The sequence below is a fragment of the Herpailurus yagouaroundi genome, unplaced genomic scaffold (genome assembly GCF_014898765.1).
Source record: "Herpailurus yagouaroundi ecotype Mexico unplaced genomic scaffold, PumYag 100, whole genome shotgun sequence".
In the NCBI taxonomy this organism is placed as follows: Eukaryota; Metazoa; Chordata; class Mammalia; order Carnivora; family Felidae; genus Herpailurus; species Herpailurus yagouaroundi.
In genome coordinates this window covers 62,718,978-62,739,231 of record NW_024412391.1, presented here as the reverse complement: position 1 = coordinate 62,739,231, position 20,254 = coordinate 62,718,978, and the positions used below count along the sequence as shown (strand labels likewise).

The 20,254-nt window shown below is 36.7% G+C and overlaps 1 protein-coding gene and 1 long non-coding RNA gene across 18 annotated transcripts in view; both read left to right on the top strand.

Annotated features, from left to right (window-relative positions):
• PPP1R9A (protein phosphatase 1 regulatory subunit 9A) overlaps nucleotides 1–20,254 on the top strand; it is a 323,453-nt gene that overhangs the window by 41,769 nt on the left and 261,430 nt on the right. The gene's annotated exons all lie outside the window — the stretch shown is intronic.
• Nucleotides 14,406–20,254, top strand: part of LOC121028722 (uncharacterized) — a 19,014-nt gene continuing 13,165 nt past the window's right edge. Inside the window, exons 1-2 of the long non-coding RNA XR_005789403.1 lie at nucleotides 14,406–14,416; nucleotides 16,731–16,737. This is a non-coding gene — a long non-coding RNA (uncharacterized LOC121028722). The remainder of the gene's footprint in view (nucleotides 14,417–16,730; nucleotides 16,738–20,254) is intronic.

The following is a 20,254-nucleotide window of genomic DNA, read 5'->3' as shown; positions in this document are numbered from 1 at the left end:
TTAAATTTCTGCTGCATCTGTAGCTTTTAATATTACTAACTTGTCTTATTAATTTATCCCAGATATGCCATATTTAGTCTTTTCAACAAAACTAACTTGTGTCTCTTTTGATCTTCTCTGTTATTTTTTGTTTTATTAATTTCTGCTGTTTATTTTTTCTTCCATTTTCCTTGTTTTTTTGGGGTGTTTATTTTTGTAAATTCTTAATTTGATCCTTTAGCTCATTAATTTTCAGTCTTCCTTTCTAATATGAGATTTTAGGACTGAATTTTACTCTATGTACTGCTTTAGCTAACTCTCACTAATTTGTATATTAATATGTTTTTATTCACTTTTAAGTATTTCCTGGCTTTTATTGTGATTACTCCTTTACCCCTAAGTTATTTAGAAGTGTGTTCTAAAAATTTCAAATTCATATCCCCTATTTGGGTCTTTATTATTTATTTTGAACTTAGCCTTCATTATGATCAGAAAATATGGTCTATATGATACTGATTTTTTTTTTGAAATTAAGACTGGCTTTAAAACAGTTAGCATGACCAGTTTTTGTAGCTATTCTCTATGCTAGAAAGGAATTGGTAGTCTCTGGTTCATGACAGCAGTTTTCTGTATGTGCACGTTAACTCAAGTTTGATACTTATGTTTGTTGAGTGTTTTGTTAGCTTTATATATTAATAGTGAGAGAATTGGGTGGCTCAGTCGGTTAAATATCCAACCTCAGCTCAGGTCATGATCTTGCGGTTTGTGGGTTCAAGCCCCGCATAGGGCTCCCTGCTGACAGCTTGAAGCCTGGAACCTGCTTTGGACTCTGTGTCTCCCTCTGTCTCCGTCCCTCCCCCGCTCATGCTCTCTCTTTCTCTCTCTCTCTTTCTGAAAAATAAACATTAAATTTTTTTTTTAAAAAGTGAGAGAATTGTATTTCTCTCTGACATTTTTTTATTTATGTATTTTGAAGCTATTTGTGAAGTATATACAAGGTTTGAGTTGTTACGTTTTCCTTTATATTTTCTTTAAGTCAACCTTTCCTTATATATTATTATATGTCATTGCATTATTTCTGCTTAAGGTCTATTAAGTTTGATACAAATATAGCTATATCAGCCTTGTTTTGTAGTCCTTGTATATCTTTTTAAAAAGTTTTTTGCTTGCAAACTTTTTGTGTCCTTATGTTTTAGGCATTTCTGAGGAACAATGTACCACTGGATTTTTAAAAAGTCAAACTTTTCTTTTAAATAGGGGGTTTGGTCTACTTACATTTATTATGATTACTAATGTATTTGTGTTTATTTTGAGCACTTTTTGTGTATACCCCCACGTTTGCTGTTTTTCCTTTTTTCTTCTCGTTTTTAATTTTTTCTTCTGACTTGTGTTGTATTCTCCACCAGTTTGTAAGTTATAGGGTCATTTTTAATTGGTTACTCTAGAAATATATGTTTTTATGTGTTTATGTACGTATACATGCATATGTGTGTATGTATATATATATATGTATATATATATATATATACATATATTAAAGTCTAACGTTATTCAATGGTTTTACTCCCCTCTGAACCACAAAAATAATTTTTATTACACCTTATGTTTATAAAGTCCATATTTAAGGTCTTTTAAAAAACTTATCATTAGGCAATTATTATTAACACTGTCATTATTTTTGTACAATTTACATACCTATTTTTCATTTTATTTTTCCACAATTTATTTATGTATTCCAGATTTTCCTTTGGGATTAATTTCCTTTTTTCCTGAAGTGTACCTCCTTTAATAAAGGACTATTGGTATTAAGGATTTTTACCTGAAAATTTATGCTTATTTTAAGCAACGTTAAAAGCATACTACCTGATTCATATTGTAATAAAACAAATATAGTGTAAAATGTTTGCTTCTTAAAATGTGTATCAAAGTGAAATGATTTTTGTAATATCTGTTGCTTCATTTTATCCATACCCCTGTATTCTTCCTGTGGCATGGATAATCAAGAATAGCCTGTAGGAGATTCAGAATCTTTTTCTATTACAAAATGCCCAGAATAGTCCTCCTTTTTTTTTTTAATTCCCACTGGATAGTACTTTCTTTTTTGCTCTAATTTCTGTCCTATAAAAATATCTGAACCCGACTTGTGTTAGTTTTCTTAGTTCCTCTGTCTTGGCAGCGAATTTCCTCATAAAAGAGGAATAGATGTTCTTAGTCCATTCTCATTAGTTGCAAATACGTTGTTTCTGCTGGTTTTAAAAAATCAATGCTTATTTGAGGGAGAAATGGGACTTAGTAAATTTTTATTTGTGTATTTGTAGTTCTGACATTGTGATAACGTGCTTGACTAAGTGTCTCCAGATTCTACCAGATTCCCATAAACATGCCCCACTTTTGAACCAGTCCTGACTTAGGCTTTGGGGCTATATTGAATTGAGTTGGGGAAAATTAGGTGTTCATGCTGCTGTTGGAGGATGAAACTTTCTGTCTTGCCTCCTGTGCTTGGTTATCTGCCTTCCTGGTACCTTGGCAACCTGAGCTGGGATCTCGCTATCTGCTGCCAGGCCTGACTGTCTACCTGCCAGCCTGTAACTGTCACAATGTTGCTCACTCTATCCTTCCTGATGCTGTGTTCTCCAGTTACTTCTGGCCCCCAGCTTGGTTGGATTCCTTCCATCTGTGAATGCTGCTGGATAAACTTCTAAGCCAGTCATTTCAGTAGGCATGTCTAATTTTCCAGGATGGTCCATTTTGTTGCTATGTGAACCCTTGTTCTAAAGTACCTGTGGGTATTTCAGAAAGGACAAAGTTGGTTTGTTACACAACCTTTCAAGGGAAATTAGCTGCAAGTAAGAAACCTTCTTATTGGAAACATATTGAGTGTTAATATTCTTGGGTTGCAGTTTATTTCCAAACAAAAATATAACTTCCACCTGGTGCCCTAAGAGTAGGATTTTAAATCTTTCATTTTGTGTACATATTTCGATTTCTTAATTTAATTCTTCATTTTGCATATCATATTATTTTGTCATATTCAATTTGACTAAACAAATGGATTATTTTTGTACAGTACTGAAATACTACCTAATTGAGTTCTTTCATGTTTTAGTTGTTACCAAATGATTAATATTGGTAGGTCAAGAGAAGTTGCAGTATAGTATGACTGGTTAAAATTTATAATAGGAAATTTTATAAATTTGATGCAGCAGTGGTAAAAAAGTGTTTTCCAGAATGTGGATTTTGTCCCTGTGAGTTACACTTCCAGGTACAAAGGCAAATGACCTTAGTAAGTGTATCAGAGTTTTTTTCTCAAATAATTCTGTCATCATACTGCTATCTTTAAGTAACTTTTCTTTCTTCTTGATTCTCATGCCTAATGGCTTTATGTTAACTATTTTTTATGAATACTCACTTTTTTACTTAAAATATAAAAGTAGTGTATATATAGATTGCCAGCCCCCTGAGAGCAAGGCTTATCTTTCATTATTCCACAGTCCCTTGCTCAGTGTGTGTTCAGAGTGTGTAGTAGGGCTTTAACCAATGTTTCAGTAAAAATCAATCAAATGAGTTAGTGTGAAAATTTAGATTCAAAATTTCATTTGTCAGTATTTGCAAAGATGTGGGTTATTAGAAGATAACTACTTTCCTGTAGTTTCTTATACCCAGATATCAGTGTACATAAGTTTTTCTTTTCATAAATTGTTTCACATCAGAGTGGTTTCCATTATATTTAAATATATGTTTCAAAATAGAATTATCATTGTATTTCTTTATTATTTTTTTTTAGCATGTATGAGACTTATTAAATCACAGAATTCTCAAGTTTTGTGTCTTATTTTGGAATAAGTAGATAATTTGATTCCTTATGTCTATTCTTTTAAAAGCATACTGCAGCAGATTTATCTGTTAATAGTGGACTTGTTCTTGGCAGTGCATCAGATGGCTGAAGGGGAAGATAGTTTCTGCCTCAGTCATTCATAGCATAAAGGGATAGGACAGCTCAGATTCCAGCCAAGCTACTCAGCCATCATCCCTGACCAGGGTCGACCCCAGAGTTCCTCATCCCTTAAAAATTTTTGTGTTTCTGAGTACAACACTGTCAATATTACTGACAGCATTCTTGGAAGACTGTGTCTGAAGGAAGGGAGAGTCTTGTAAAAAAGTGATTCTGCGGGGGGCACCGGGCACCTCAGTCGGTTAAGCATCTGACTTTGGCTCGGGTCATGATCTCATGGTTTGTGGGTCTGAGCCCAGATCAGATTCTGTGCTGACAGCTCCGAGCCTGGAGCCTGCTTCGGATTCTGTTGCCCCTCTCTCTCTGCCCCTCCCCCACTCGTGCTGTGTCTCTCTTTTTCTTTTTCTCAAAAATAAATAAATACTTTTAAAAAAGTGATTCTGCTGAATAGAAAAGAAAAAAGAATGTTCTTGGGGAATGTTGATGGAAGGATGAAGGCCATAACTGTAGGCAGTTGGAAGTGTGATTAGCTGGTATTGTTGTGTGGGTAGTGCTGGGTTCCAAAGGTTAGGGTGTTAATAAAACTACATTATCTTTAATTCATTTTCTGTATATTGTCTGTTACCTTTGACATTAAACTTTTGTCCTTGAACAAATAAAGGAATCTGGATTATTATTCTTTCTGTTGCTGTCAAAGGGACATATAGTGATTAGCTTTGGTGCAGGTAAAAATTGGTATCTGGGTTACCACACTTAGCCAACTTTGCTGGAACCCATTCACCATACCTCTTTTTGTAGGAACAACAGTAATAGTAGGAAGTAGGCCATACTAAGTGAAACAATTTAAAGTTTTCTTGCTACCTTTGGCCAAGTTATTATGAGAAAGCATCTGTAGATTTGATAGGTCTGCTATCATGATTTCTGAGTAGAAATTTTATAAGCCACTAATAATCTTTTTGATGTTAAGAAGTGCCTTAGTGGGTGAGGCATTTATATTTTATTAATCATTAATCAGCTGTAAGTGTGACTTATAAGTACCCACCAAAGGTAAGACATAATGTGTGCTTTGTACATAATGTGTGAAAATGCCTAAAATGTTGCTGGTCTCAGTAGACCCCACTCCCCCCCAACACTTGCCAAGAACACAGTAGAAGCTAGGTAAAATTTGTGAATCAGGTACCTACTGTAAGTAGTTTATAAGTTTGGCAGCTGACACTGTGGCCTCCATTCTTGCATCTGTCTTCTGGCCTTGAACTAGATGTCTCTGTAGCCTGAACCTCCCCCTTCTTCCAGACATCTGTGTGGCTGCTTCCTGATATCCCGGTCACAGGCCTTCCCTGTTCTCCAGTTCACATTAGCCTCTCAGCCTCTGTCAAATCACACTTTTTGTTTCCACAGTAGAACTTATCAATACCTGATGTTATCTTCTTCAGCTGTTTCTCTCCTTTTAGAATTTATGCTCTAGGGGCTTCTGGGTGGCTCAGTTGATTAAGTGTCTGACTTTTGATTTCAGTTCAGGTCATGATCTCACAGTTGTGAGGTTGAGCCCCATGTTGGGCTCCGCGCTGACAGTGTGGAGCCTGCTTGGGATCCTCTCTCTTTGCCCCTCCCCTCCCCTGCTCTCTCTCTGTCTCTTTTTCAAAATAAATAAATAAACATTAAAAACATACTTAGCATTTACCCCTTTAAAAATATGCTCCAGGACACTGTCTCTCTCATTCACCTCTTTATCCCCAGGGCATAGGCACAAGACAGGTGCTCAAAAATGTTCACTCGCTGAATGCGTACATTTTCTCATTCAGACATTTTGTTGGTTGTTGTTATTTGTTATGGAGGTACTGTGGGAGTTATTACAGGAATAAGTGAGAGTTGAGCCCTAAAACTTAACAAATGTCTGTATGAAATTAAGGCTCTGAGGCTATTATACTGTAGCTTCATTAAGTCATCAGCAAAATTAAGCTTTGTGATTGCATTTGCATTTTTGTTACATTGATTATACATTTATGCCCATTCATAAAAATTAAAACCTGGCTAAAATCCCAGATTATATAGACAATTTCTTTTTTAAATTGACTTGGTTATTTTCAAAGAAAGGAAACATTTTCTGTATGGCTGCCCAAATTCCATTTAAGGGCTTTTGTAATAGTAGTATGGTTTAAAAATACCAAAGATGAATGTAGTTATATATTTTACGGATTACAAAGTTGGGAAAATATTTAATGAATGACTACAAAGTTAATGAAAATAGTTAATGAACAACCAGTAGAAAGTAGAATAAAAGTTTTCATTTATATCTAAACTAAATCTAGAGTGTTCTTTCTTTATCACATTCTAGACTTAGTTTGGATATAATAGAGCAAAGAAAGTGTCAAGATTGGTAAGTTTTTCATTTTACTTTTAGAAGGGGTCATTTACTTATACTTTCAATATTTAGTAACCACCGATAGCTGTAGGGATTAAATGAATTCCTATTCTGTAGAAGTGGCCACTTTTAAGACTGTCATTAAATTTGCCTTGTTTAATATAATGTTTTTAGCACCCCTGAGCATAGTGGTTGTGTGCAGAAAAAATTATCCAGGTGTCATATGGATGTTAAAAATTAATATTTAAAGTTAAGATTCAAATTCCTAGTTTTACCTTTGATGTGTAAGTTCAGTTTATATAAATCATATTATTCTTGTTACAGGTCTATCAAATTTTAACACTTTAAAGGTTTTGAATGATACTTAGTCCGTTTACAAACTTAAACACCTTAAACCATTTGGGGTGCCTAGTTGGTTGAGCATCCGACTCTTGGTTTTGGCTCAGGTTTGGATCCCAGGGTTGTGGGATTGAACCTCGTGTTGGCCACTGCACTGGGCATGCAGCCAGCTTAAGATACTCTCTCTTTCTCCATCTGCCTCTCTCTCCTGCTTGCACGTTTGCTCTCTCTCTGAGAAAAACAAAAATAATTATTAAAACACTTTAAACCATTTAAAAGTCTATATAAAATTTATTATATTTGACTTAAATATGTTTCTGAGAACCAGCATATTTCTTACACATCTCACAAGTTAAACTTATAAATATGGTGACTCCAAAGTTCCCCTCATATGTCAACACTATGTATACAGTTAGAAGACTTAACGATCATTGATCTAAATCAGTTACTCAATTTTGTATTTTGATTGAAATAACAAGACTGACCTATCACTCTAATAGACCAAATTCTCTTATAAGTTATAAATCTTTGGGGCACCTGGGTGGCTCAGTCGGTTAAGTGTCTGACTCTTGATTTGGCTCAGGTCATGATCCCATGGTTAATGGGATCGAGCCTGCACTGGGCTCTGCACTGACAGTGCGGACCCTGCTTGGGATTCTCTTCCTCTCCCCCTGCCCTTCCTCCCTCTCAAAATAAATAAATAAATAAATGTTAAAAAAATGTTGTAAATCCTTAGGACATAACTGAACTTATTATCATAAAATAGTAATGATAGGAGTTTGATTCTCCTAAATATTTTTACATTTAATTATAAATCTCTTTAGGATTATGTCATTGCAAGTAATTTTCTCAGTCTTTGGGACTGCATAAGGAATGTGAGCAGGATGCTTGTCAGATTCTTGTCAGTTCATTTCATAGATACATTAAACTTTATTTATAGGTAACAGGGACATACCAAGTTGGTCCTTTCTTAACCATATAGGCCACAACCCTATTCTACTCAAGTAGAAAATGTAATCTATAATGCGAAGTTGGATTTTGTATTTCTTTGGATCATAAGATAATTAAATATCTTTTCCCCAGACTTTAAAGACCTTTTAAATTGATGGAATTAACTTTTTTTTTTTTTTGAATGTTCTTTATGTCTGGCTGGAGCACAGAAATCTTACTGATATTAAAAATATCTGATAGAATGCTGGCATTCTCTTAAGACTTTGTTCAGGTACAACTACCAAAGTCATTGTACAGATACTAGGGGCGCCTGGGTGGCTCAGTCGGTTAGGCTTCTGACTTCAGCTCAGGTCATGAGTTCCAGCCTCACATCGGGCTCTGCACTGACAGCTCAGAGCCTGGAGCCTGCTTCAGATTCTGTGTCTCCCTCTCTCTCTTCCCCTCCCCTGCTTACACTCTGTCTCTCTCTCTCTCTCTCTCTCTCTCTCAAAAATAAAATAAAACATTAACAAATTTTTTTCAAAGTCATTGTACAGATATTAAGTAAAAATGGTTAAAAATGATCACTGACCTCTGTTAGTCTCTTGACCCTTCTTCAAGGGTTTGTGTATGTTCTCTCTACTGGGGGATAGAAGTGGGGGGGTGGGTAGAAAGTGCTCTCAAAGGTGTGCTGTCGCTAGTCCTAAAGCGTCTTCATATTATAAATGATAGTGCCTGTTCCTTTTGGCTTAGGTCCAAAATAAAATGAAAAGAGAATTCTAAAATCTTTTTAGAAAATAGGGGAAGATAAAGGAAATAACACGAAGGCCTACATTTTGCCAGGTGTTGTACATTTATTATCCAACTTAAATTTTATTTCATTCTTACCATATACCTGCCAGGTAGGTGTTATTAGTTCCTCATAAAGTGTCTTTATTTATAGCTAGATAGTGGTTCAGAGATGATAAGAACTTGCCAAAGGTCATAAACCTGTGAAATGGTGGAGCCAGAATTTGAGTCTAGATCTGTGTCCAGATCTCTTTCTCTGCCTTGTCAGAAGACACATGACAATAAAATGGATATTGTGGCCATTTAAAAAATACGTTTCTTCTGGTTGATGTTTCCTCATATTTGCTTGCTTTCCCTGCTAGTGTGTTAGTAGAAAAGCCAAGTGTAATGCATTTCCTGAATTGCCCCTGTTGGTTTTATAGACTCACTTGTTGGCAGGGAAAGATGCGTGTTCTGTAGTGCGGGCATCCACTTGCAGGATGCATCCATAGGTTTGCATCCGTAGGTTTTTCACTATATACGTTTGTTTTAATAGGTAAAGGGGAGAGTTGAATAATGATATGATACAGTCTGGAAGGAAGACTCCTAAGGTCACTACCTTTCTGTTTCTGGTTTGTCTTCTGCTTCATAGAAAGGAAACAAAAAGTGTCCAATAAAGTGATAGACTTGCCCTTGAGGCGGATTAGGATATGCTACCCCAAAATACGCTACACTGCTTTGGTGTAAGGATTATTTTGAGCTGAAGGAAATTCAGTCAGAAGATGCATGAAGAGTTCTCTGTCCCTCCCGTATCTGCCTAAAAAGCAGGGTGTAAATTTCTGTTGTGAAGGTATCACTCGTACTGTACCATGGAGAAGAAAGAGGGTGACTCCTATCGCTGGATTTGGGGAGTTGGTACCGAGATGAGTCTGCATAAATAAACTTTATTAAAATAGCCCTTCCGTTAGTTTCCCCCATATATTTTCTAGCTGCTTACCCACAAATTGTCGCTTAGTCTCAATCCCCTTTTCTTTGTTAAAATGTTATATAAGCCCCTGAGTGTACTTCCTCGTTTTACTTCTTTTCTGTGACCTCCCATGCACCTAAGATATTAATAAAAATTGGATGCCTTGTCTCCTGTTAATCTCTTTTGTTAATTTAATTTGCAGGCTAATCATTACTGAACCTACGAGAGTAGAAGAAAAGTTTTTTTCTCCTCTACACCTAAAAGGGAAACTTGAGCCTTATGAGGGGTGGCTTGTTTTTCATATAACTGGGTTATCTTGTGGCTCTATCAAGTGTTATGCTTTTCAAAATGGTATCATGACTAGTAATATTAGTGTATTATTCTGATTACCCAGTGGGTTGGGTAGGACAGGTTATTATTATTTTTTTAATGAGTAAATTTAAAAAATGAATAACCTGAGTCCTTACCTCAGGCTAATTGAGAGTAGAAAAACTATAATCTTTTAAACAAAACAGAAGACTATGAGGTTCCTTATTCATAGAAAATTAGGTTTAGGAGTTCCAGCTGGTTATCCATGGGACATTTGAGCATCTAAGGAGTTAAGGTTTATTTTAGAAACAACTGGTGCCCCCTTTGCAGAAACTACTTAGAAATATTTTACCCACTGTGGTAGCAAATAGGGCCAAATTTGGATGTAAATGGTTTCTTAGGCAGCAAATTACTATTTAAAGTTTGAGTTGAAGTATTTGGAAAATGCTTGCCTTAGCCCTGTAACACACTCTTGTTTTACTTGTGATTTGAGCACATCTCCTAGAACAAATTTTTGTTGGTTCAACCCATGTATTTGGGCTGATCCCAAGGATCCGCATGTCAGAGAATGCTCATTTTGCCTCAATTTATGAATTTCGTTGGTTGTTACAGAAATACCTGAATGTTCCATGTGTGCCTAATATGCATCTTGTGATAGATACATTGAATCTATCTTTTGAATCTTCAGTGTGTTTTAGGATGCAAACTTAACAACTTTAGATTCAAATGGATTTCCTGGGATTCATTGCAGCTCAACGAATCCCCTCCTCTTAACTGAAATCTAATCAACTATCGGGAGTGTCAGTACTCATTCCCCTAGAATCCTCCTCCGGCTTTTTCTTACAGTCCACCTGAGTATCCATCCTTTGTATAGAATGGGTGTTTAAAGAATACTCATTTAGGGGCGCCTGGGTGGCTCAGTCGGTTGGCGTCCGACTTCAGCTTGGGTCGTGATCTCGCAGTTTATGGGTTTCGAGCTCTGCTTTGGGCTCTGTGCTGACAGCTCGGAGCCTGTAGCTTGCTTCAGATTCTGTGTCTCTCCATCTCTCGGCCCCTCCCCTGCTCATGCTCTGTGTCTCTCTGTCTCTCAATAATAAATAAAAATGTTAAAAAAAAAAAGTACTCATTTATATCCAGCTCATCTTACATAAGTCCATGCTGTATTTCTGTGTGATTTATTGTTCCTAAAATTTATAAGTCACAAAAATGTGCTACCACTCAGATATGTTATTAATTAATTTCATCAGTTAATTTCATCAACTGACACTAGAACTGTCAGTTCTAGTGGCTTAGCTGTTCTTAGGTTTTTAAAGAAATTCATGATAAAGCAGGATTGTTTGATATTATTATATTGGGTTGTCAGTTGAAACTAGTAGGTTTCAAAAAAAAATCCACTCAATAGTTTTACAAACATTCAAAAAGAGTTTTCCCTTATGTTGGGGTTTATGACATAGGCCCCGAAATTGGATTTCTTTAACCTCTTCGTCATAAGAAAACTTCACTTTTCTGTTTGAAGAAACATAGAGGTCATTCCATACAAGGAGAAAATCTAGAGTTCTATCTATAAGCATATAGTATTCAAGTTAAAAAAAAAAAACTCTCAAGTTGGAGATTCAGATAAATAGCTAGCAAAATCGTCTTGCATTAAAAAAATACATTGAGGGGCGCCTGGGTGACTGAGTTGGTTAAGCGTCCTACCCTCGACTTTGGCTTAGGTCCTGATCTCATGGTTCGTAGGATTGAGCCCTGCGTTGGGCTCTGGGCTGACAGCATGGAGTATGCTTGGTAGTCTGTCTCTCTTTCTCTCTCTGCCCTCCCCAACGCACACACACACATGTGCTCTCTCTCTCTCTCTCTCAAAATAAATAAACATTTAAAAAAATACATTGAGATTATGCATGTGGATTCTGAAAAATAAATATACCGTCAGTGCAATGAAATCCACCTTAATTTTAGACTTGTTCTTGGGACTCTGACTAATTACACTGTCATTGGCTTGAGTATGAAGGGACTGAGTATATTCCCACCGGAGTCAGTCTAGCATATTAACACCGTTCCTTTGAATTTCTGTGTCTGTGAATTTCCATGGAGGCCGAAGACTTGCCACAGAATAATGGGATAATACATAGTACCTCTTAGAGAAAGAAATTTTCTTTCCTGGATTTGCTTCCTCTTCATGTATGGTTTCTTACTGCAACAGTTTACTTTTGAATATATGAAGTCATATCATTTAACATTCCAAATAAAAATCTTTTAAATATAGCAAACATCTCTATTCAAGATCCTTGAGGAATCAAGCATCCAGGTTTATAGACACACATAGCCTTTACATGGACAGCCAACTCTCTAAATATGAAAATAAAATATCTTTAATATAAAACATCTTTAAATATAGTGTTTTTGTGCATGTGTGATGTAAATATGACATTTTAGGCATTTGAAATGAATTTTAGATTTTTATCAATTAAGCAACACTTACTCTGCATTAGGGAAGCATGGAATGAAAGTTTGTGGATGAGAATTTCAAAATTCTGTTATGCCAGATAAATCAGTTTCCAACTATAATTACTATTTTTGTAATAATTTCATTGAGATACAATTCACATACCATGAAATTGTTTCTAGTATGTTCACAGAATTACTCAACCATCACCACAAGCAATTTTCGAAATTTTCATCACTCCTAAAAGGAATGCTATACCAAGTGACTCCCCTTGTCCCTATCACCCCATCCTAGGCAACTTCTAATCTACTTTCTGTGTCTCAGTCTTCCTGCTCTGCACATATTATATAAACAGTTGTAAGGAATGTGGTCTTTTGTGTCTGGCTTCTTTCACATACTAAAATGTTTTCAAGGTTTATCCATGTTGTAGTATGTATCAATACTTTATTCCTTTCTATGGCTAAACAATATTCCCTTCTGCGGAAATACCATATATACTTATCCATTCATTAGTTGATGGCCATTGTTTTAGCTTCTTGGGTATTATGAATAATGCTGCTATGAATCTTTATGTATAAATTTTTGTAGGGACATAGGTTTTCATTTCTTTTGGATGTATGCCTAGAAGTGTAGTGGAAATGGGTTTTTTAATCCTGGCTCTAGCATTTAAACCTTTTATATCTCTGATTTCTTACATGGCAAGTGAGATTTAGACTGGACGATCTCTGTCCATTTAAACTCTAAGGGGTGTGTGTGTGTGTGTGTGTGTGTGTGTGCGTGTGTGTGTGTGTGTTCTCATTCAGCAAATGTTTGCTGCGTATCTAATCTGTGGCAGATTTGTGCAAAGATTTGGGGATAGTGCATCTTCAGAGGAGCTCGGAGACTAGTAGGAAGGTAGGGAGAAGGGGAAAAAAGCAGAATCGTAAGTTAACAGATAGAAGCCAGAGTTGTGCATGCCCAGAGGGTGGTAATCGCTGAATGCTGGTGGACCACTGAGGGGTGGCACCTCACCCATTTTGGGCCAGGGTGTGGGTGAAAGGGAGGTCTGGGAAAATCTCATGGTGAAAATGACATGCTTAAGCAACCCTCTGGAAGCCAGCCAACTAGATTAATGGGTAGATGACACTTTATAATCAAAGCTACTTGGTAATCATTTTATGTTTAAAATTTTGGCTAAATGGATTGTTAAAGTTGACTGAGCAAGAAAAGACTAACATTTTTTTTTCTTTACTGTTCACTGTCAGACTTCCTAGTTGTTTTTCTCATTGCAGAAGAATGTAAAACAAGCTGATTAAGCTTAAAAATAACTCTTAACTCTTACTCAAACTCTTACTTGAACTAGTCACTTTAAAAAGTATTTGGGATCAGCATGAGCAAATTCAGTTTTTTTTTTTTTCCAACGTTTATTTATTTTTGGGACAGAGAGAGACAGAGCATGAACGGGCGAGGGGCAGAGAGAGAGGGAGACACAGAATCGGAAACAGGCTCCAGGCTCTGAGCCATCAGCCCAGAGCCCGATGCGGGGCTCGAACTCACGGACCGTGAGATCGTGACCTGGTTGAAGTCGGACGCTTAACCGACTGCGCCACCCAGGCGCCCCAAATTCAGTTTTTTTTCAAGAAGAAATTAAACTTAATTTTTTAAATTTATTTTATTTGTTTAATAATCATTTAAGTTTTGGGCACTTAAATACCTCCTCACAAGGAAATGCCTGGGAATGGTCTAGGCTGAGGGTCTCTTGATGAGAAAGTCTCAGAATGGAGTTCTTTGGGGGTAGAGATGCAGATCTCTGTACTGCATAGTCATGGCCAGCTTCAGCCTGGGTATGGCTGGAAGGGGGGTTATGAGCTTGAATCTTGACCACAATTCCCATCAGACTATGATGCACTGGCTGAGCACCAAGTGTGTGGAGGGCAACTTTCCTCCAGGAGACATGCCAGGAGATGCAGGTTTTTTTGTTATGTTTTTGTTTTTGTTTTTGGTTACTTTTGAGGGTCTTGGCCTCACCTTTTTCTTTCTTTTTTATTTGAGATATAATTGGCATATAACATTGTGTCACGTTAAGGTGTGCCATGTTTTGATTTGATACATTTATCCATTGCAGTATGGTTACCACTGTGGCATTAGCTAACACATTTATCGGGTCCCATAATTATCATTTCTTTTTGTTAGCATATTTAAGATCTAGTCTCTTAGCAACTTTGAGGAATCTAATACAGGATTGTTAACTGTAATCACAATGTATTAGATCTCCAGAACTTATTCATTTTACTGGAAGTTTGTACCTTTTGACCCATACCTTTTGGTAACCACCATTCTGCACTCTGTTTCTTTGAGTTTGACTTTTTTTTTTGTTTCCAAATGTAAGTGATATCATATAGTATTTTTCTCTCTCTGCCTGACTTACCTTACTTATACTGTCTTCATGGTCCATCCATGTTGTCATAAATGGCAGGATTTCCTTCTTTCTCATGGTGAATAATATTCCATGGTGTGTGTGTGTGTGTGTGTGTGTGTGTGTGTGTGTGTGTGTGTGTGTGTCACAGTTTTATCCATTCATCCACTGATGGACGGTTAGGTGGTTAGGTTGTTTTTATACCCTGGCTGTTGTGAATAATGCTGCGATACACACGGGAGTGGAGATACTTCTTCCAGATCCTGTTTTTATTTCCTTTGGATATTTACCCAGAAGTGGAGCTACTGGATCATATGGTAGTTCTATTTTTAATTTTTTTTTGAGGAACCTCCATGTTGTTTTTCATATGGCTGCACCAGTTTACATTCCTAGCAGTGTACAAGGGTTCCTTTTTTCCACATCCTTGCCAACTCTTGGGATCTCCTGCCTTTTTGATGATAGTCAGTCTGACAGACATGACGTAGTACTTTCATTGTGGTTTTGATTTGCATTTCTCTGATGATTAGTGATGTTAAGCACCTTTTCCTGTATCTGTTGGCCATTGGTAGGTCTTCTTTGGAGAAATGTCTATTCAAATTCTGTGTCCATTTTAAAATGGAATTTTTTTTTGTTATGGAATTGTATAAGTTATTTATATATTTTGGATGTTAACACTTATCAGAATATGATTTGCAAATATTTTCTCCCATTCTGTAGATTGCCTTATCATTTTGTTGATTGTTTCCTTTGCTGTGCAAAAGCTTTTTAGTTTGATGTAGTCCCACTTGTTGATTTTTGCTTTTGCTGTGAGAATGCACAGTTTTCTTTTTTTTAAATTTTTTTAATGTTTATTTATTTTTGAGACAGAGAGAGACAGAGCATGAATGGGGGAGGGGAAGAGAGAGAGGGAGACACAGAATCTGAAGCAGGCTCCAGGCTCTGAGCTGTCAGCACAGAGCCCGACGCAGGGCTCAAACTCCCGGACCGTGAGATCATGACCTGAGCCGAAGTCGAACGCTTAACCAACTGAGCCACCCAGGCGCCTCAGAATGCACAGTTTTCTGTTCATCCTTTATAAGCAGGGGAAGTGTATGTAACTTTGGAATCTTTCATTTGTGGTAATCTGTAGTAATCATGGTGATATTCCCATAGGAGTATTTGCAAGTGATTGCTGGTCACTGGAGAAACAAAACAACAACCAAAAAAGGTGATCTGAGAGTTATTCTAACTTGTAGAAGCAATAATCTAGTTGAAGTATAAAAATCTTATTTAGTGCTGGTAAAAAGGAAAATACAACAGTCTTTGTCCATAAATTGAAATATCCGGGTTTTTGAAATTGGTCAGGATATAAGAATTCTTTCTTCTCCTCTTAGTTTCTTTCTTGTCTTTTATAACCATCATTTCCTTTTAAGCTTGGTTTAAAGATCTGCCTTGAAAGAAGTCTTCCATTTTTAAAAACTCCACTTATGTTATTTTCTTACATACGGATCTATAGTTTATTACCTAGTTTGTAGTCTCATAGTGAATTGATTTAAAATAAAAGTACAGAGAGATTTCTGCCCAGGCCAATGATAGAGGCATACATAGAAGGTGACTCTGGGACATGAAGACAACATTTAATTTTAATTCATAAATGTAGTTGTCTGTATTTTCATATGTCCTTGTTTTTGTACATATTATTTCAAGGTCTTGTTATTATAATTAGGCAGTTTGTCTCTTCTGCGTTTTAGTTCCAGATCTGTAAGTGGGTAAGATTCATACTGACCTTAGCTTTCATGATTTATGACATCGATGCAAATCAAACATAGAACAGAGAGAAGGGACATAACCTTTTGTAGTTGAAGCAATGCATTCTTAACTTATGCTGTTAGGACTTTTTTTTTTTTTTTTTTTTGCTACTAATGTGACAGGCTGGTCATTCTCTGGCAGTGACCTCCACCTTGGCCCTAAGTCAGCTCGTATGATGGCTCTTTGTGCAAATATTTTCTCAACCTTCAATTTGTCACAAGTAGCTGGGCATTATCCCATGAATAATAGATCTATGATTTTTCTAGCATTACCAGAGTGGCTAGGATACTAACTTGTTCCAGCTGTGTTTCCTGGATTTGGTTTTTCTTCTCAGGAACTGGTTTTTCTGAGCAGGAAGAAAAGGAATGGCCAGTTAAATAGATTGCAGTAGGGGTGTCCTGGCCTGGCCCTGAGGAAGATTAATCCGGGGATAGGTTCAGAGTGCCTGAAATACTGTAGGCTTTTGATGATCTGAATGTTCAGTGTCACCATGTCAAGGGATCAGGTAGCTACAATGTTACCAGCAGGAAGATTGAATCTTGGATGGAGGGACTTGCCCAAAAGTTGTTCCATTCTGAATTTAATACACACTTTGATTCCAAGTCGCATGCTCTTTCCAATCCATTATAGTATATAAAAACCAATGAAGTATTTAGATTTTTAATGGCAAAAAAAATGATTATTTCCTGGACAGAGCAATTAAAAAAAAAAAAGAAGTAGAAATTACTACATTTCCTCAATGTTTCAGTTATTTAAAACACTGGTGAGATTTCAATTTCTTCAGTTTTTTGCCCTATGAGATTTTTGTCCGTTTACTTAAAAACTGTGAAAACAAGGAAACTTCACAAAACAAAGTGAAAAATATATCCACTTGCATCATAAAAGTAATATATGTGTTTGTGTATTTTGGTTATTATTGTTATAACCAGTTATTTTGTGCCTTAGATTGAAATGCCTATAGTTAAAAGGGCCAACCTGTTTATTTAACTAATGATGCGGAGTCTTATCCTGTGTATTGAAAGAACTATGGGATTTTGGATTGGTAGAGTGGGAGGACAAGACCTTCCTAGATAAGAAGAGTAGCTTGAATAAAGTCATGTTTCAGGGAGAGCTGGAGTTATGTGATCTAGTGTAGTTGATGGGGCCTTTTATGCTAGCCCTGGGATGTGGACATAATTGAAGGGGTAATAAGGACCACTATTGCCTTTTGTTGAGAAAGGGAGGGATTTTTAAAAAGTGCTTTTAGTAAGATTGTTGTTTAGAGGATGTAGAGCAAATAGAAGGCCAAGAGAAAATCTGAAAACAATCGCAGTAATGTGACGTGTTGAGAGCCAGGAGGGTGTTTGGGACGTGAGCCTTCCTTTGAGGGATACATTGATAAGAGAGGAGTGGATATTATAGATTTGGGGGGAATTCAGTTGTCCGTGGTGGAGTATGTCAGACTAAGATGAGTACAGTCATGGAAGTAGGAATTATCATTTTGAATCAGTGTTTGTGATGGGAGTAGAGAGTTCATGGGGGATAAGAGAGAGACCTTGGGATCCATCAGATTATAAGAGGTCTCAAACATTAGGAAGATGAGTTTTAATTGTGGTGTGTAAGTCAAGACAAGTCATAGAGAAGGGAAAACAAAAAATGGTGTTTTAGAAATTTCAATTTGAGCAATTGTTGGCACCATTTAAGAAATGGATTGTAGTTTCAGGTTCTTAGACTCTGACAGTAATAGGATTTGCAAGAGAAAGGATGTGATATTAGATGAACTGAATGAGTTAAAGGATGAATCAACCCTAGAGGTTCTCAAATTTGAATGTGCTTAAGAATCACCTGAGGAGCTTGTTAAAAAGTCCCCGATAACACTTTTTAAGGTTCTGATTTTGGAAGGATGGGTGGAGGGTGGGCATCTGCATTTTAAAAAATTTTTATTAAAAAATTTTTTAATGTTTATTTACTTTTGAGAGAGAGAGAGGGAGCGTGCGCGCACGCACACGCACACACACACACACACACGTGCACGCAAGTTGGGGAGGGGCAGAAGAGAGGGAGACACAGAATCCAAAGCAGGCTCCAGGTTCTGAGCTGTCAACACAGAGCCTGACACGGGGCTCGAACTCAAGAACCACAAGATCATGGCCTGAACCAAAGTCAGATGCTCAGTCATTGAGCCACCCAGGCGCCCTGGAAATCTGCATTTTTTAAAGGTACTGTAGGTAATTCTGATGTAAATGGTAAACAAAAGTTTCTAGTTTGAGATACCGGGGTAATCATAAAGAATGGAAATTAGGGGAGTAATTCTGAGGCAGATGGTGGGCTTGGTTGTTGACAAATTGAGTGTGATATTTATATTCTACAGTGAGTTTGATGGCAGGACATCTGTGTGGAAAGAGCTGTCCTATAAAAATAGTTCCTTGCATTGCATAGAGTGGATTGTCTGGCTGTGAGAGTGGATGATGTATCCAGAGGAAGGGTGCTGGAGAAGGTTTTGACCTTTTTTTCCTGATGAATTTACCCTAGAAACACCAGGGCACTGATGGATCATCCTTAGTTAAGTCATTTTAACACAACTTCATCCTTGTTTTTCTTCTAAAAGTACACTGACATTTCTTGTTTTGTTTTCTCAGGTTCTGGGGAATAGACATAAATGTCTTTGGTAGAGTCATGCTGGTCCTTGACATAGCTAACAGTATTTTCAACCAGCTTATCTTAGCTATTCAGTTGAGGCACATTAAAATAATTCATAAATAAATAAAACACTGTTAATAATTATAGTTCTGTGGTGATATGGCAGTGACTGTATACCCTCTACCTGCTTACCTGTTTCAATATAGGCATTGGCGTTGTTGTTGGGTTGATAGTATCTGAGATATCCCTATTTACAAATAGTTCTTGATCCATATTTTTCAGGACCCTCAGAAAGTTTTCCAGGTAATTTTAGCTAGTCTCAAACATTAATTCTTACTTCTTTTAATTTGGAAAGCAAATACTATGTTGCACTGTTTAAATTCCGCTGGGTATATAAATTGCTGTGGTCTCTAAATCAAATAAGTAGTGACATCGTACTTCAGTCCCTAAATTGATGTGAATCACTGTGATAAAGGAAGTTTAGTTGATTCATAGAAGAAAAAAAAAGTAGCTTGGTAGCTTGAAGCCCTTCTTTTGGCTTTGCTATAGATTTTTAAAATGTTAAGCAAGCTAATTCAGCTCTGGACAAGCTGGAGGTCTTTGAAATTGCACTATCTGAGTGGAAGAGGCCTAATACAAAGTGACTTATTCTTAAACATACTCAGAAATGCCATGGGCCAAATTGAATCCCATGAAACCTAACCTATATGCAGATAGTTTCCAGCACATGAGCCAATTGTGTTTCCAAAGTTTATGTGTAAGGCAGCTGTTTGGAACTCAGAACACATTTTTTTTTTTTTTCCCTCTTACTGAAACAGTATAAAAAAGTATTGGCTGTGTTCCCAGGCCAGCTCACAAATCTTTTTAACCCCAAATGTACCTTAAGTTTTAACTGTACAGTTTAGTTTCATTTTATTAAGCTAATATTTTTTTTGCTTGTGTGAGAAATGAAAATATATCCCAAATTAGTTTGAAAGAAATAGGTTATCTTTACTTAGCTGGGTTAAGAGTCTTCTCAGAAGACGTCACTGGGTTAAGCTGGGAACCAGTAATTTATTAACCGTACATTTGTAGATAGCTATCCTCTCCCCATTATAAAGACACATTTCTAGGTTATTCGTTCCTTTGGTGATAACTGTTTCAGAAAGATGGCTTCAGTTTCTCACTATTTACTTTCTCTCCTTTCTCCTCTTCTCTCCCCAAATGTGGTTCATTATTAAGTGCATGTGTGTAAATCAGGGCTGCCTATAACAGATTTGGCTGTGAAATATCTAGTGCGCCTGTATTTCATAACCAGAATTAATTAATAGGTTCAGTCACTTTCTGTCTTAAACGAGGCTGGTGAGGTCTTATTTTTTTTTTTCAACGTTTATTTATTTTTGGGACAGAGAGAGACAGAGCAT